The sequence below is a fragment of the Meleagris gallopavo genome, chromosome 19, assembly GCF_000146605.3.
Source record: "Meleagris gallopavo isolate NT-WF06-2002-E0010 breed Aviagen turkey brand Nicholas breeding stock chromosome 19, Turkey_5.1, whole genome shotgun sequence".
Taxonomy (NCBI): Eukaryota; Metazoa; Chordata; class Aves; order Galliformes; family Phasianidae; genus Meleagris; species Meleagris gallopavo.
In genome coordinates this window covers 8,368,769-8,386,735 of record NC_015029.2, presented here as the reverse complement: position 1 = coordinate 8,386,735, position 17,967 = coordinate 8,368,769, and the positions used below count along the sequence as shown (strand labels likewise).

The 17,967-nt window shown below is 48.4% G+C and overlaps 1 long non-coding RNA gene across 1 annotated transcript; it reads left to right on the top strand.

Moving 5' to 3' along the window:
• The first annotated feature begins 401 nt into the window (after positions 1 to 401).
• On the top strand, positions 402 to 10,044 carry LOC104913698. The gene is made up of 3 exons (XR_795565.3): positions 402 to 1,906; positions 2,068 to 2,194; positions 7,842 to 10,044. It is a non-coding gene; the product is annotated as an uncharacterized LOC104913698 (long non-coding RNA).
• The last annotated feature ends 7,923 nt before the right edge of the window (positions 10,045 to 17,967 follow it).

The window sequence follows — 17,967 nt, the reverse complement described above, 5'->3', positions numbered from 1 at the left end:
GACTTGACAATGCTATCAGCACAGGAGCCAAGAGCCAATTTTAACTCATTTTGCTGTTGCACAGCCCCTTTAAAGGACCTGGGAGCAGAGCTTGGCCATGCTTTGTTGCTCTGTGTAAGCATGGCAATGAAGAAATAGAGCTGAAGGCAAAGATCTTCTGCTCAGCCCAAACTGGACAGCAGATTACTGTGACCCCAAAATTACTGGATAGGGAGCAACAGGCGAGGCCCTGCTCTCACTGTCTGGTGACTGAATGCTGGAGCAACTTGAGCAGCAGAGAGCACCTTCTGGGCCAGCAGTGCCTCATGTTAGGTGAGCAGACAGCAGAGCACGCAGCAGCGCTGGCAGTCAAGGGGCTCCTTATCAGAGCTGTTTTCTAACTAACAACCTCACACTGATGCCAAGAGAGAACCAGAAAGCTCCCAGTCAGCACTGCACTGCAATCAGTGATTAATTTGTTGCAAGACACTTTGCTTGCTGTACATGACAGAGCTCATAAATTCTCATTTTTATTGATGTTGTCCTGGCCGAGGGGGCGATGCTGGAAGAGGCTGCTGTGCTGCAGGCACCCTGCAGAGCTCCTGGGACTGCTGGAGCAGCACAGGCAGCCGCAGCCATCGGTACCACCGGACTGGGATGGCCACGATTCACCACAGACGTGGGCTCATCACCCACTGCCTCCATGCTCACAGAGCCTTCCCAGAAGAAGCTCCATCAGTACATGAGCCTCAGAGCTCTGCGAGCCTGTGGCCCTCAGTGTAAGGAAACAAGGCCTCCTGCTAGCAGAGCTCTGCGCCCTGGCTGGGAGCATTCTGCTCCCACATGGCAGGCAATCTGGCACTGCCCTCTCTTGGTGGGTTCTACAGAATTTGATGCTCTAGGCTCTACTTGTGCCCACCATCAGGAGACACGAGGAGGACCATGGGCTCACCAGCCCTGTCTACTGTCCTCACTATTTAGATATGTTCTTTGCACCACTCCTGCAGACTGCAGCACCCTCACATCTAAAATTAGGACTGAATGAGGCAGTGGCTTTGTGTTTTGCTATCACGGGTGATACAACGTTTCTCTGAACAGCTCTTCCCAACACAAATGACAACTGTGTTGTACACTGTTAAATCTGTCATCAAATTGCAAGTCTCAAATGGTGCAAGTCAAAGAGAATCAAAGGAGGGGAGTGATTCTGTACAATGCCCAGGGGAGCTGAGGGAGCCTTTCAAATAAAAAAAGGTGTTTTTTCTGTCACTTTCAGCAGAAGGAAGCTCTCAAAATTACTGAGTGCTTTCTCATCCCACTCACTATCTTCCCAGCTTCCCAAATGTACACCATAGGGCCACAGGAGCCTGGAAGCTGCTGTGATGACAGCCCAGGCATGCAGTGGCCACGGCTCGGATGTGCTGCAACAGCACAGCCCCATGCAGGGGCTCACCAAGAGTGTTCCCTGCTGCCCTCCGCTCACATCTCCATGCTCTAACCCTGCTGCTAACGAGGCCCAGCAGGTCCCTGAGCCTCCCAGGTTCAGGTGCTGTTCCCCTCTCGTGGGCACTGCTGTCACGCTCTGGGACAACTCCTACTGACACCTTCAGCTGTTGTGGGGCTGGAGCCACAAAGAAGCAAGGAGAGTCATATCAGTTTACCTCTGACTGTTAACACAACCATTAAATACCGTTTGCTACATTAAGCTACAGTTCGTTGGGAACAAGTGCAGGTGCAGCCTTGCCCTCCCCCCATGGCATATCACCTTCCTCATCCCCCGCAGCCCCCGGTCCTGCAGACGAGGTCACTGCTGTGTCTGCCTACCTGCTCCCAGATGCACATATTCATACACTGCGTTTTCCAGCTGTGATTATTATTTGCTGAATAGTGAATGATCCAAAGGGCAAAGGGGGTTCTGCTGCTGTTTAAGGTATGGCAAGCGCTGCCTGTCACCCTGCTGCTTCTGGGAAAAATGAGATGGGAGAGAGCAACGTGCCTGCAGCCTGATGAGGACACAGATGCTTGCCAGACTTCAACCTGAAATACTTTCCTTCTTTCCTTTCCAACAAAACCCTTTTCCGCCTGGTGCAGGAGGAGCAGAGCAGACAATTGGAGGGGAAGTGGGGAGCGACCAACGATGGGGGAGGAGAGCGAGGGAGAGAAAGGCGCCCGGCTCCTTTAGCCCCAGACAGAACGCGAGAAACAAACTGCAGAAGGGGTGAGTAACAAAGACAGCTTTCAAAACCATGCCAGGGTTGTGCCTTTCAGGTTCACAGCGCAGACATCGGGAAAGGACGTTCAGTTTCACAAATTACGTAAGTTTTAGTACATCTCCCTTTAAAGTTTGCTATGCTGCACTCTCACCACGTACACAGCCGCCCACACGCACCCAGGCTGCTTGCAAACTCACCCTGCCCCAATCCTTTTTTACAACAGCAGTTCCTTTTTTACAACCACGCAGAATTTCCAAGTTCTCCCCAAACAATCTGAGCAGTCAGTCAATCTGCTCCCCGCGACCGACCCCTTCCATAAGAGCAGGTGCTATCCAAGCAAACCCCTTTGCTGCTGGACCCCCCTACCTTTCTTCCCTCCCACCACCACCTGCACAGCCGCCCCTCAGCCCAGAAGAGCTGTGCTGACAGCTGAAGCCTGGCAATGTGCATGATGCTGCGGTCCCAGCGGTCCCCAGCAGCTGAAAGAATGCACTGGAAAGTCAGGTTTGTCCATATCCGCTCGCTGTCCCGTTTTAGAAAAGCAGCATATGGATAACAAGGATATTCAAAGGTCCAGCTGATCCAAATCTGGATCAGCCACGTCCCAAGTGAGGCCACCAAGGTGCTGCAAGTACTTCAGTGCCAATGTCATGCAGCAGCCCCAGCGACTGCCGAAATGAAAGGTGAGCAGACGACTTACCTCAGCCTCCACGGGGCAGAGCAATAAACACAGGGCACAGCAATAAGCTCAGGGCACAGCAATAAGCTCAGGGCAGAGCCGCAGGCTGCGCTCCGCGGGCACTCAGCTCCGCCGCCGGCAGCACGCAGCCATTCCCGGCGGTGCCCTCTGCAGGACTCGGCGGCTGCGGGGCTGCTCGCGGAGCTCCGGGCTGCGCGCCTTCCGCTGCAGCGATAGCGGGATTATTAAAGTAAACCGACTATTGCCCTCTGTGGAGGGAGGGAGAGGGAAGCTCGGCCCCTTCCCTTCCTTTGTAATTCAAACCCTTCCTTGAGGCAGCTCTGGAGGAGGCATCTGCTCCGGCCCTTCCCGCTGCCCGCAGGTGCTGGCGGCCGTCCAGGCTGAGCGCAGCGCACCGCTCTCGGGTTTATACGACAAAGCAGCTCCTTCCTCATTAAACTTCATCTAGCGCGCTCCTCTCTCCTGTATAATTAGTGCAGTACAGCAAACGTACAGGTAAGAAGGGAGCCTCAGTAAACACAGGCTCCCATCTCCTTCCCTCAGCAGCAGCTCCCAGCTGCTTCCAAGGCATTCCCCATGCTGCAGCCCCCCGGGAGCACCTGGCCGGGCACTGCAGGCACTGCGGGCACCGCGGGCACCGTCCCCTGCTGTGCCTGGGATGTCAGCCCTGACCCCACTGCTGCCAGCCGTGGCCGCAGGAGCTCAGTGGGGCCGGGCAGCGCCGCGCTATCGCTCCTCAAAGGCAGTTCATCTTAAAAGCTGAAAGTACAAATGCCGTTGGCTTAGCTTGCAGCCACCTTCCCTTGGTACTCACAGTTCACACCTGAAATTATAAAAAAGTCCGGGCATGCAGGAATACACCCACAATGCAGGCATACGGAATTAAAGGACATCTCCTTCAAATCCTCTTGAAATCTACGCTGCTATCATTAGCCACAGCCCGTGTGATAATAAACTGGGGTCCCTGACAGCAATGAATGTACCCCATCTCCCCACGCTCCAGTCCCACAATGCTGCACAGTGCTCTGGCAGGCAGCCCCACTCCAACAGCTTTTCCTTCACTCTGTCAATCAGAAATTTCTGGTGAATTTCAGAAATAAAAGGAAAAAACACGAATATTTTGGGTGAGTTCCCACAGCTTCCCGTGCCTCTCCCCTTCCTCACACACAAGCTGCTCAAGGCAGTGCTTTTCACGCCCTTCTGACGGCAAATGCTGCAATCTGCTGCTCCGGCGCTGAGCACATGCAGTGGGAATGGCCGAGTTCTGCTTCACTGCACGTGCTGCTTCTGGAGCTCAGGGGAACGGGCACTGTGTGGGGATGTGCTCTTCTGCCAGGCACATGTCTTCCGAGAGAAAGTGGAAGGGCAGAATTGTTTTCTATTACATCCCTACTCCATGTCTGGACCTTCTGATGGCAGCTTGGTTGCGACCTGTGCGTGACCACAACAGGCATTTCACTATCACTCCAATGCAAACAGCATCTTCCTAATCCACCAAGTGCAATTTGCACAGCTGGCATTTAGGACACAGAGCATCAGCTGCTCTCAGTCTGTTCTTGCACCAGAAATCATGACGCATCCAAAACTCAGAGACAAGAAACAAAACCCTTTTGCAATACCCACTATGAATCCCGTGTTTGCTGTCTGCAGGCCAAATCCTGCTTCCCCTGAAGGCCAGCAGTTATATTCCCACTGACTTGGCAGAAGCTTTGGCTGTGCAGCAGCCATTCGTGGGCTAACTGCATGCCGCCCATTTCCCATTTTCCTGCTCACAGCGACTCCAGGTTGGACAGGTAACAGACACCCACAGCCTTAAGGGAAATATTAAATGAAATGATTAAGACACGGACAATCGAAGTTGAGACTAGTCAAAAAGAGGAGCAGGACATACAGGACCCAAAAATCGTGACATGAAGAGCTTGTTTTTCGTCTGTGTTACACTGGTGTAAATTCAAACTAGTTCTGCTCATTTATTCTCTATATACGTGTAGCATAATAAAATAAGAACTGACCCAGCACCAAATATTCCCTGTCCTGGGAATGGTTCCCAGCTGCTAGCACCACAGAAGGTCCAGCAGAGCCTGGGAGAATGAATCCATGTGCATGCTTATCTCTTCATTTCAAACCATTCATCACTCTTTGCCTGTAAGCAACAGTTAATTTACAATAACTCAATGTCAAGATGGCAGTTTAAAATCCTCCTGAGCATTGCCCTAGGAGAAGATTTTGTCCTGGCTCTCTCCAGCCACTATGGATTCAGCTGAGCCTCAAATCTTTAAGTCACTTAGTTTTAGAGCACAACAGAAACAAAGGAGGAGAGAAGACCTGCCAGGCTGCAGTGACTGTGTGCCCAAAGCCACCGAGGGATCGTCTCTCTCCAGCACATTCCTTTGGGACATCAGCAGCCACATAAATTAGAGGTGGAAATGAAGAACACGGCCAATCAGAAACCCTGTGTGCAATGGAAATTATTCCCTATGGTTTATTGTTTTCTCCAGACTAGATTTAGATAACACGTGAATCTTACTCAGAGGAGGGAATACTTCCAGGCTGGAGCAGAGGAGAGGGCTAACCCCTCTCTTAGGGCTAACATCACAGAGTGCAGCTTTCTGAAGGGACCATGACCTGTCCCTTGCATCCCGCACACGGAGATCTGGGTCCAACCCCAGGCCCTGAGCAGCACTCTCTGCACACAGTGCCTTACACCCCTCGCTCTGCTTCTTTCTCCCTCACCTTAGCTTGGATGTGGCTTCATCTTTTTGCTTTAAGGACTTTGCTTGTGATGTTTTGCTAGCACTGATGGCCCTTGCCACTGATTGTCCTTTTATCAAGGACAATGTGCATCCAATGTTTTGGAAGCAGTCATTCTAAAACCTTCAGGTAGTGCTGCAGACAACGGCTGACACACCATCTATGTAAATCAGAAGGTGTCTAAAGAGGGTGTTTACAAGCAGAATGCTGCTAAGAGTCTGCCTTGGTTGCAGATAACAAGGCTGAGACAATGACAGATCTCCTTCCCCTCGCAGCCAAGAGCAGCTCCCTCTGATTGGCTTCGCTGTGTTTATCCAGGATGCTGGGAGAGAGCAGGCACCAAATATGCAATTAATTGGCAGTTTGCAGGAGCATATTGCCTAAAGATAAACAGAGTGGGTGATCATGTCGTATGTAAAATGGCTGAGTGCTGCAGATGTAGTGTTGACCCAGTTTAAAAAAAAAAAAGCATTTTCTTTTGTTTTCTTGAAAAATAATTGTATTCCAATGAGTGCTTTGTTGCACAGTCCCTCTGGCCTTTGAGCATTTTGTGTGTGTAAGCCATTCCATGTTCTTCCTTAATCTGGAAGTACTTAGTAAATTAAGAATTTGCTGAAAACTTTTCCTGCTGACATCGGTAGAACACTTCACCAATTCACATTTTGTGTGTGGCAGCAGATGAGCGCCTTGCAACGTGGCATTAATGGCCTTCACTCTGCACAGGGGGTGTTTTGCAAGTAGGAAAATACAAGAAGTCATTGGGAAAAAAAGCACAAAGATGACACAAAGTCCAGAGTTGGTTAAGGAAAGAAAGAAAACAGAAAGAGGGCTGGATGGTATTTGGGAGCTCAAGATACATACTGGGGAAAACAGCTGAGGCTGGAAAAGGGAGGGAAGGCCAAGGAGATGCTGGGGAGCTTGAGAGCCTTAAGAAAGGTACACGTGCCATGATCAGAGCAGCAGCACAAACTTCTGAATGGAATGCAAGGCACACGTACTGAACAGTGAGAGGAGGCATTAAGAAGTGTCCTAGATGACGACTTCTAGACTCCATGCCCTGTAAAGCAAAGCAGAGGCCCACGCAGCTACGCACACCAGCGTGGGCAATGGAAATCGATGCCCTCACAGGAAAAAAGGACACTCATCTCTCTTCTTTTGATATTTAGTGCTCTAAAACAAAACTAAAGCATGAGAGAAATCTCTCACTTTATTTTATCACAACCACATTGACATGAACAGCACTGTTCGGATGGAGCAAGACAGCAAGTCATGAGCTGGCAGCTGCACTGCTGGGGCCAACACACAGAGACTGCATCTGCACTGGCTGACATGATGACTTCAGAAATGCCTTCCCTGGAACTGCTGGTCCCAGAGAGAGATCCGTGCAGCACACTGTGACTCTCTGCATGTACTAAGCCAGCTCCATGAGCTGTACCCACTGCTGTCCCTCTCTCTCCTCCACCATGGGCTCTCTGATGCACTGCAGGCTCGGCCCCATTGCGGTGCTGGAGTGCCCTGCAGTTCAGTCTTCCAGAAGCACGGCAAAAATTCTGCAGTTTTCTCTTAGATCAAAGTTTCTGTATTTGGGTACCTAAAATTAGCGAGCAAAACAAGTGACATTTTGTTCGGAGATGCAGAACTTCCATTGATTTTAATGGATTCAGCATCCCAGAAAAGTAGGCCGCTTATTTATGTACCTACATCAGCATTTGCTTATGCACTGACCTTATGTTTTGCAAATCATGAGAGAACCGCACGCATCATTCTGTTATTCCCTTTATTTCTGTCAGCAATCTCATTCAAGAGGTGCATTTCAGCTCTAAATGTGCCTTTTAAACTTCTCTATTTAACAAAACACTTGGGTACCAGTTTAACATCTTCTGGAGAGAAGCGCTTCACCGCATCGGCACTGATAGGATTCTCCCATCCCCTTGGTTGAGACGGGGCACAAATCTTTGTTTCCCCACAAAAACTTTCTGCTCCTGCTGGGAGCAGCCTTTGGACACAGTTCTGCCCCATGTGTGCCCCAGTCCGTGCCCCCACACAGCACCAGGCCCAGCGGTGCTGCACCACCTGCAGCCAGAGAGCTGTGAAATTCAGCCCCAACTGTTTAACACGGTTGGCAGGAAATAATAGATAAAAACTGACCAAACTTTCTGCCATTAACAACTCAGGCTAATGAATTTAAATACTCTTTGCAGAAATATTGTGATGGATATCCACAGAGTCAAAGGAAGTCGAAGAAGTGGCAGGGCAGACTGCACTCGGATCTGACTGCCTGGAAAAGTCCCCACGGCCCCCGCAGCCTGACCCTGCACCAGGCTTGCAGCACTGTGCAGAGGTTTGTCAACATGCACTGCTTTAAATGTGCCCAGAGAGCACCCACAGAAGTCAATGACCTGGCACTATCAGTGACAGTGACACAGGAGCCCAGCACGCAGCCAGCAACTCCGTGGCAAATCCCTGCAGCCTTTGTGGGCTGCTAGCCCCATAGCCCTGTACCCCATAGCCCTGTTCCCCACAGCCCCCATGCTGTGGTTTCTCCTCTCACGCTCACAGTCCCGTGTTGGCAGCAGCTTCAGGAGCAGCTGTCCTTGCTCCTAGCAATGCCCTCCAGCATCAGGATACTACGTTCCTCAGCACTGTGAGCTAAAGCTGCTCAAGGAAACGTGATGCATGCCAGACTCGGGATGCCTAAAGGGAGCTGACACTGCCGACACTGGGACTCAGATGGGAAGAATTCTTCCAACAAGGAAACCAATTAAAAAACATAACTCATACTCGTACATAGCTTAGAAGGTATAAAAATCAAAACTGAAAATTGTCCTCATCCCTAAAACAGAACACATAAAAAATATTTACTTCTGTGCAACTCAAAGTTAATTTAAAAAGGAAACGTTCTAAAGGTCACCTGGATCTTTTGCATGTATCCATACACCTGAAAGGCAAGGCAATGGTTTCCATGTGAGATTTTAAAGTTTATGGATGTTTCTGACCTCATTAAACCAGAGCTTCATGGGAAAAGACAAACAGGGCAATCGGATCAGGTGAAGGATGGTTTTGTACATGGGCACAGGCTCTGCATGGTGCCAGCAGCCCTGTGGGCCCAGGGGAAGGCTGAGGCTGCCCAGCACTGAGCTGCAGGGCCATTCCACAGGGGCTGCTCACAAACCCGTTTGGTTGTGTCGCTCCCAACTGAATCACTGCCACTGCTTTGTTGTGTTGTTCTTGAGCGAATCTCTGCCACATCACTTTCTCAGAGTTCCTGGAGATATATCCCTATAAGACAAGGAAGACTGCAGCTACACTGACTTAACCCCAGAGTGTATCTAACAAATATATCAGCTGCCAGTAGCTCCGTGTAAGTGCAGAGTTTTACTGCAGTCATCGTAACAGGATCTGTCACTACGGTGTCCTCTGGATGTCATTAATAAATAATATATGAAACCACTCAGGAAGAGGGAGAAAAAATATTTCTCATGTTTTCTGGAGCACACTGAGAGGTCAATGGCAGTGACAGGGAAAGGAGAAGGTGAAGGGGATGGGCTCAGGAAATGGCAGCTTTGCAGTGTCCCAGAGGTGGGCAGATGGAGCAGAACATCCCAGGTGGCTCCGTCGTATCTTAGAGTACGTAAACGACTGGCATTCAGCTGTTTTTGCAGATCTCTCTCCTAACCCCTGCTCTTTCTCAGCTGCTTTATGCTCCCCCTTACTCACAATAAGAAGGGAAGAAGGAAACTAAGCAGGCAGAGGAATGTCCTTTTCCAAAAAAGAGCAGTGAGCTATCCTCAAAACAGCCATAGACAATTAGCTGGGAGAGCCAAAACTCCCAACCCGAAGTACAGACAAGACAAACACATGCTGTCCATTGGAGAGAAACAGCCTCATCATCATTTACCAAGCTAATGTTTTTCCCTTGCGTGCCAAGCCAGCACAAGGGCAAGTGAGTCAGTTTTCACTGCCTGTACACTTCAGACTATGGGAGACTCAGACCCATCACCCAGCACTGCTGCTCAGCCCCAGCTCCCACCTCCATCCCAGAGCCTCAGCCTCAGCCCCTGGAGTTTCGCTGCAGCCACTTTTCTGGTTTAAAAAGTACTTTCCTTTTGCAATGTGCAGCCCACATGCAGCCATGTTCTCACTCCTCGTCCACAAAGCTCAATGACTTGCTTTAGTTTGCTGCAGCCTACAATGGGATTTCAAAACTTGTCACACCTTTCCAAGATCCTGATCCTGTTCCTGCTCCCCACCTTCTGTTTTCCAGACCGATCCCTAGGGAAGGCTGAAATCCAAATCTATCTCCTGGGCAATGACTCTCCATCACTCTGTGGGTGCTCAGGCACATCCCTGGAGCTCACTAGCACTCTGAATGTCCTGCACTTGGTTGAGACAAAAAGTGGAGCATATCTGCTTTGCATCAGCTCTTCTTTGTTTGGTTTGCAGGAAGGATACTGTTTCCTAAAGGATGAGTCTGTTTATTGGCTGAGGATATCTAGTGCATTTGTTTTTTGTTGTGAATTTGGATTAGAAGCATCTCCTTGTTCCTGACTGTTGCTGGCAGCGTGCTGTAAAAATATGATTAATTAAAGTGTGACTCTGAATCTACTCAGAGGCTTACATTTTTCCTCCTCTAACATTACATAGAGAAAGGGTCATTTAACAAAGTTGAGATCCTGATGCAGATTTCAAAGCACACTGCAGTTTAGCTCAGCGTGGTTGGGAAGTTCAACCTTCAACATTTAAAAGCGTGAAGCCCTTGGAGAGCACAGGCTTCAGCTTCTGACCAATCCCGAACACAGAAATAAACAAATAGGAGACAAACAACCAAGTGATGCTCAAAAAGGGCGTCAGCAGCAGAGCAGAAGCAGTGCTGATTGCTGGAGGGGCTCCTTCTGAGCCTGTGTGACATTTGTACCTTTGCACACAGTTCTGCCATAGAAGATGTGCAGTCTGTGGCACTGAGATTTTAAAGTCCAACAATGTATCCTGGCTTTTGCTCTCTTCCAGTGAGGAGCCACTGGAAATCCTGGAAGACCTTCAAAAGTGAGCAGTATAGCACTTGAAAAAGAGACACAACTTCACTAAATTGAAAAATTTGAATTTCCTAACTTGGACTTAAAAGGCACTGCTGAATCTTTAATGACTGCGTTATAGAGATGGTTCAGTCTGAGAAGGGCTGAAGGTCTTCCTTTGAAGAAGCCAAACTTAAGAAAAAAAATATAAGAAAAATGTCTGCTACATTCCAAGGTCGCAAAGGGTTTCATGCAACTCTGTTCCTCCTGACTCTGACTTCCTAAACGACAGCCACTTGTTAATCCGGAGCACCTACTTGAAGCCGCAGATAATTAGCTGGGGATGGGAAACATATGCTAGACTAAAACATATTTCTATAACAAAGAGTTGCAAGCAGCAACGTGTTGCAGATACAGATGGAAAACAGACCATTTATTTATTTTGTATGCATGGAATTCTGATTCAATAAATACTACTTTTGAGCTTGATTAGTTTTAAGCAGTTAAGTACTGTTCAGCCTTCAGACTGCTAACCTGGAGAAAAGGATGAGGAATGGGAAGATCTGGTTTTGTGGCAATTGTTAGCCCACTTTTCCAAAGCAGCTCTCATCCCACTTGTTCCCCATCTTTAATTCCAGTCATTTCCTCTGTCTGCAGCACTGCTCGGATCACTGCATGGGCTTCACCCAGACACTCCCCTCGCCAGCACTGCTCTCCCGAGAGCTGTAATGAACAGGGCTATGTCTGGTTCGAATGCTGAATATTGTAGGAGGCAACCTGCTAGACAACATGTCCCATTTTAATACATCCAAGCCACGAGGAGTCTCCAGCACACAACGGCTTGGAGGCTTTAAAAATAGCAGCTGGGCTGTACTGCTGTGCGTGGTGCGGTGCAGTCGGTGCAGAGCTGCTGCCCAGGCCCCAGCCCTGTGCTCCTGCCAAGCCTGCAAGCCAATGTAACACAAAGCAGCCATTTGCTTCTTAAGAAAATAAAAAGATCAACGATTCCCCACTGTTAGGTAAGAACAGATAAACTGTGACTTTGAGCCATCAACAGAGATGGTGCAAGACCAGGAATGTAAATGTAAAATGAAATACACAAAGTTTGAGTGAAAAGACAGTACTTACACAAATTTGCATGCTAACTTATGTGGTTTCTGTTGATGCTTTCTTTCTAATTCAGGTTTTACACATTTTTCTGCATGCAGATCAAAACTAGATAAGAGCATTGTGATAAGCAGAAGGCTTAACCCAACAGAACCCCCATAACATACTATGTAAGAATCTTGGGTTCATTACTAATCCCAGGAACTGACTCTGGTTTATTTGCACAGCCCTGAGCACACCTGAGCACACCAGAGCTCAGCAGATACTGTGCATGCTGGGCATCCTCCAGGAACTACAGGAACTCCAACCTCCTATGTCCTCTCTGCGGGCATTTTGGTAACGGAACAAAATTAATGTCCTAACACTGTTCACTGTTCTTCTCATCCATCCATCCATCCATCCATCCATCCATCCATCCATCCATCCATCCATCTACTGGCAGTTTCAATAAAAAATTAAATTAGATCAATATGAAGTATCGTGTGTGCAAACAGATGTCACACCACAATATGCTATGATCAGATGGGCATTTCCTAGAAAAAACAATATTTATCTGTATTTGGTAAAGAAAGTGCATCTGCTCATCCAGAACCCAAGAGACAAGTCTCGTAATGAGGTTTGGACACTGCAACCGTTTCATGGACTAAACCCTGAAAAGAACTGGTTTTACTCTGGGAAACAAATACTATTTATTCCCCTCAAGTTCTATGCTGTAGCCAAACGCTTCCTCTTCAATGGGTCAAACCTTGGGAAATCCAAAGCTCCTCAAACTCTGCAGCATCCAACGTACTGCCATGAATCAGTATTTTGAGGTTAAGACCCCCCTCTAGTTTTGTCCATGAAAGACAGCATCTGAGACTCACAAGAGAGAACCCAAAGAGAAAAACAAAGCACAACACACCTCGCTAACATTTGCTCCAGAACAAATCAGAGCACCCAAGTTAGGATGTTAAAAAACAGGCACCAGTACATTCCTCCCTCTTTCCCCTAGATCCTTCCTTCCCCCATAAATCTCCACACTCTCGGACCCTGGCTGGGATCCTCAGAGGCTAACACAAAGCAGAAGAGACCTGTTGGGCGCTTGCCTCCTCCAGCACATCCTCAAGCACTGTCAGTAACGGGCTTTCACTGCTCCTGGGGCAGCCTGCTCCCCTCGGATATATGGCGGTACCCAGATCATTTCCTGACACGTGGATGCCATCATCCTCCCACCTTGTGCCATGTTTATCTGTCAATTACCCACCCTACATTCTTTCACCTCCCCTTTGTTGACACTCTTAAACACACAGTTATGAAATTCGCCCTCTGTTATCTTGTAGCTGACCTAGAAAACACAAGTGGTCGTGCCCTGTGTTCCACTCACTGCTCAGGAACTTGCTCACATGGGGATGTTTCCCAAACACTGAATCTGACAGTGCTGAGCTCTGCACAGGACAACGGGGCCCCATCAGACACCACCCCAAACGGAGCTGATCATTGCTTTAGTCTACTCCCTGCCTCCGATCTCGCTTGTTAGCCATTCCCAAAACTGACTATTTTTTTTAATTACTGTTTTCAGAGAATTGGGATTATTTTCTCCCTAAATGTATTCATCTGATTATCTCCAGGATGAAATTCATTTGCTTAATTACCATCTTTTTAATTTGTTTAAGTTTATGTTTCTATTTCCTCTGCTGTAACACCTCCCTGCGTAGCTCTGCCTGCATTTACTGAGTGTCTTGACAGATTCCCATTATGGGATACGAGCAGGAGATTTCCATAAAAGCACACACCAAGCCTTGTAGGCAGAGGCAGCAGCCTCACAAAGATCCAATATGAGAGAGAAGCAGCATCAGTCTGGTGCCCACACTGCTTCAAACTGCTCATGGAGCACAGTCCTAGCCCTGCTCCTTCTGCTGCTGTACCTCCATGATTCCCACCCTGTGGGGCAGCCCTGCACATTTGCAATGACTCTGAAATTACAGTTTTTTCTATGTGTGTAGAGTAGCACTAAAGAAAAGTAGAGAAAGAATCATATCTCATTGAGAGGATCAACCTACTTGATGGTATCTTGGGTTTAGCTTCAGCTGTGATCCTTCCTCTTGTTTATGCACATTTATAGTATAGCATTTCCCTGATTCCACAGCAATTAAGTGTCTCTGTTCCAAGGAGATACTGCCAAACACTACACATCATATCAGAATGAAGCAAAGGGAGCTGCCTCTGGACTTTGACTAGCGTTTTATCTCTGCCCCAAACATAATAACAATCCTGCTTCACACTGTCACTGCTTAAAATCTGCTCACGTAGTCCAAGCTATCCTCTGTCAGAAACAATCTGTTACAACATCTCATTAATTTGCCAAAAAACAGCAGATTTTACCTAATGCCTAGCTTATTCTATCATCAGCTTATTACAATCCTGAAAGAGAGGTAGGTGAGCTCCAATCTCATTATCAAGATCTGAATTCCAGCCCATGATGCACCAACTGGAAGAGACCTAATATCATTTAACTAGTTTTCTAAACTTTCCTAATTGTAATAGAAGAGAACAATGGAGACATGAGGAGAAATTTCAAATATTTTGAAGCAGATGGAAAAGCCTCCCAGAGGAGAAGGTCACAGCACCCAATTGAATCACACACATGGACTTGAACTGCAGGAGCACTACTGAGCATCCAATAGCTTGGGAGAACTGCACAGCTGCCTTTGACAGCACCACCCCTCTTCTCATTCAGAAAGCTGTTTGCCCCTGAATGGGACACATTTCCCAACTAACTGTGTTGTTCTGCAAATTATGGGCTATGTATTATTAATGGTTGAATATAAATCAATTTAGTTCACCAAGACAGTATGTATTTTATGTGGGAGATGTTTTCAAAGAAAAGCAATCAGTCGATTTGGCATTTTAAATTCCAGAAAAATAAAGAAGCTATTTCTCAGCTAAGAGAATATGTTCAAACACAAGCATATGCTCTATTTTCTGAAACTGAATTAAGATATATCATTTATTGGCTGGATATGGCATAGCTGATAACAACTTCTGGTGTCCCAAGAAGTTGGACGGTTTGCTCCTAGAGACTGCTGAAAGGGGATGGACCAAGCAATCTGAGTCATGGATCCATCAAACGGCTGAGGGTGGAAGGGACCTCACAGCCCCCCCAGTCCCACCCCTGCTGCGGTCTGCCTGTCCCCCAGCTCAGGCTGCCCATCTGTGGTCTCGGGCACCTCCAGGGATGGGGCACCCACAGCTCTGGGCAGCACTGATAGCATCCTATCACTTTGAAACCATGTAAAAAGTCGCGCTTCCTCCTTCTTATAAACTCCCCTCAAGTACTGGGAGGCCACAATGCAATCTCCTCAGAGCATTCTCTTCTCCAATCTGAACAGCCCCAGCTCCCCATTCTGTCTCCAGAGTGGAGCCGCCCCGGCCCTCTGAGCATCCTCGTGGCCCTCCCCCAGACCCCTTCCAACAGCTCCGCATCCTTCATGTGCTGGGGGCCCCCAGATAAGATCCAGGTCAGCGATTCCCCCGGCCTCAGCTGGCAGTTGGAGCCGGGCGCATCCTGCAGCTGCACCTCACTGGAGAGGTTAAAGGCCTCAGCGCCGGCAGCTCCTGCCCACCCTCCCGCTCCGCGGCTGTCAGCTCAGCAGGGCTCGGCCATCTGGCTGCTCTCCTGTGGCCCCAACAGCGCCATGGGAACACAAAGCCCTCACACCACCCGTGTCTGAAGAGCAGTTCTGGAACACAGGCGCTGCATGGGAGGTGTGTGGGATGGGCCCCACCTCGGGGCCGTCTGCCCTCCCCCAGCTGTGTGGTGATGGTTTGACACCGAGGGCTGGGAGGGTTCTGAGAGGGTCAGCCCATCTGTGTGGTACAAACAACTCCACCTTACTCCATTCGTTGAGTTTCACACATTAACACCCTGAGTGTGTTTAGCGGACAAGCCAAAGCTCGCTTGCTATGCACTTGAGTTTGCTTTCCTTCTGCTCTCCAGTAACGATTCATTTAACAGCAGCACAGCAATTAGAAAATCAATATTCCATTCAGACAGAAGCGTTTGTCTGGAGCATTACTTAAGGAACGTCTCCCACAGCCCCACTTGGCCCAGCCCAAGGGGATGGAAGGAGGGATGCTGGTGTGAGGCAGGTGGATGGATCTGAATGCCCACCTGGCACTTGCAAAGCATTTCAAACTAAGTATAGCTGCCTGGGTATGGCATTCACTGATAAGCACCTCTGTGCCAGAGCATGCACATAAATACGGTGCAGGGAAGTGCAAGCTTGCTTTGTTGTTTAATATCATACCACCCACCTGAATAAAACAGAGCCTGACACGCGTCATAAGGAATTACTCCAAAAATGCAAGGCCCTTAGGCATTAAGGCCCCATTTGTACTGCAGTCGTATTAACTGAAAATAAAATAAATAAGCAACAATCGTGTTTTCGCTATGAAAGGATTTTCCATTCAGGCACTCCCTCCATCACTGTCCCTCGGCACGGGAAGAGCGGGGGGCAGCGGTGCAGAATGGGAATGCAAAGCAGCGAGAAGCCTGGATCACAATGGAGGAATAATGCTCTGCTGTGCTGGGATGAGTGCTGGAGCCTCACAGCACAGCCCGGCCCGCGGCTCCACTCTATATTTAGCAGCAGTGATTATTCAAGCAGGAGCCGAAGTGCTGCCCATCTGCAGACTCCGGAGTGGGAGCGCGTTTGGATGCAGTCTGCTTTATTTTCATGTTGTTTGAAATGAGGGCTGTAACTACCAATTGTTGTTGTGGAAAACCACTCCCCTGCATGCAGAGGTGCAGGGATGGTGATAGACAGTGTGGGCTCGGGGAAAGTCACCGCCTCCGCAGGTCTTTGGGGAGCACAGTCACAGCAAAGAGCCCCTCAGTGCAGAGCAAAGCCAAACACATCCCCTCCCACACCCTCTAGAAAATGGAAAATCAGACATACATGTTACTAAATTAAGCAGCAGGAGCTCCTGTAGCAGGGAATACCAGCTATGAGAACTGCACAAAGCAGACTTCTCCAGTGCATATTACATACCAATTCCCTGGTTTGTTTGCATGTGTCACAATTTACCATCAAGCGGATTCTCAGCTTGTTACAGCTCAGGAACAGACATCGGCTTATGATTGTAACAAAAAGGCTCGATTTCTTGGCAAACTTATTGACAAGAAGCTCCCTGACCCCAGAACAAGCAAGCTGGGTGCCTGGCTGAGAGAAACGTTTTCCGTGTACTTTTGGATACAGATGGTAACAAGACCCCTGGACAAAACAGCCCAGCTTCACCTTCACAATTTTTGTTTGGGTTTTTAATTATTCCTTTTTTAGTCTCAGGAATAGCTGCAAAGCAATCTCACAATATTTATTAGGGTGTTTACTAATCACTTTTTGAATCAATGGGCCCACCCCAAACTCTATCATACAATAGGTTTTGATAATTTATTTGTATTTTATTCAGTTATCAGGATGAACACAATTAGGAGGGCTCAATTTCTCCAATAAATTTAACTGATATACTCAAGAACACAACCCAAACTCAATCCTACCTTCTTTATGCACTGACATTTGTAGTAAGAAAAAGATACAAGAGGAAGAAGTGTGACCAGAAAAACTACTCACAGAGCTGAGTGACACATTCCCAGCTTCTCGGTGACAAGTCTGTGCTTCTATCACAGCACACCGGAGGAGACAGAAGTGCCGGGGATGCAGGTGATACAGCACTCCTCTGCTCCTGAAGATGTGGACGCACTGCTCTCACCCATATGGAAGCACTGGAGCCAGGAGCAGAAGGGATGTGCTGGTTTGGAACACAGCAGGGTAGGGGCAGAGCGGCAGCCGTTTGCTGTGCAGGGGGAGGACAGGCAGGGGCTTTCCCCAGGCAGGCTGTCAGCAGCGCTGCGTTGCTGCTCAGGGCTGCTTCATTTCTGAAAGTTGTTATTGGAAAATGTCACTATTCATTGTCAAGAGTTCCTGTGATGCAGGAACTCTCATTACACCTAAGCCCTCTCAGCACAAAATAGCCGCACGCTGATAACCTGAATGTATCTGCAGCAGCTGCTGCTCCGCAGACTGCACTTGGACAGTCATGTTATTCTACATGCTTATTAGCCCCATTATTTCATAACTCATTCCTCCGTGTAATGCCGGCTCTCTATCACGTCATTTCAACACAAAGATGTGTTCCTCTGAGGCAATGAGGGACAAGGACGGGGGGAGGC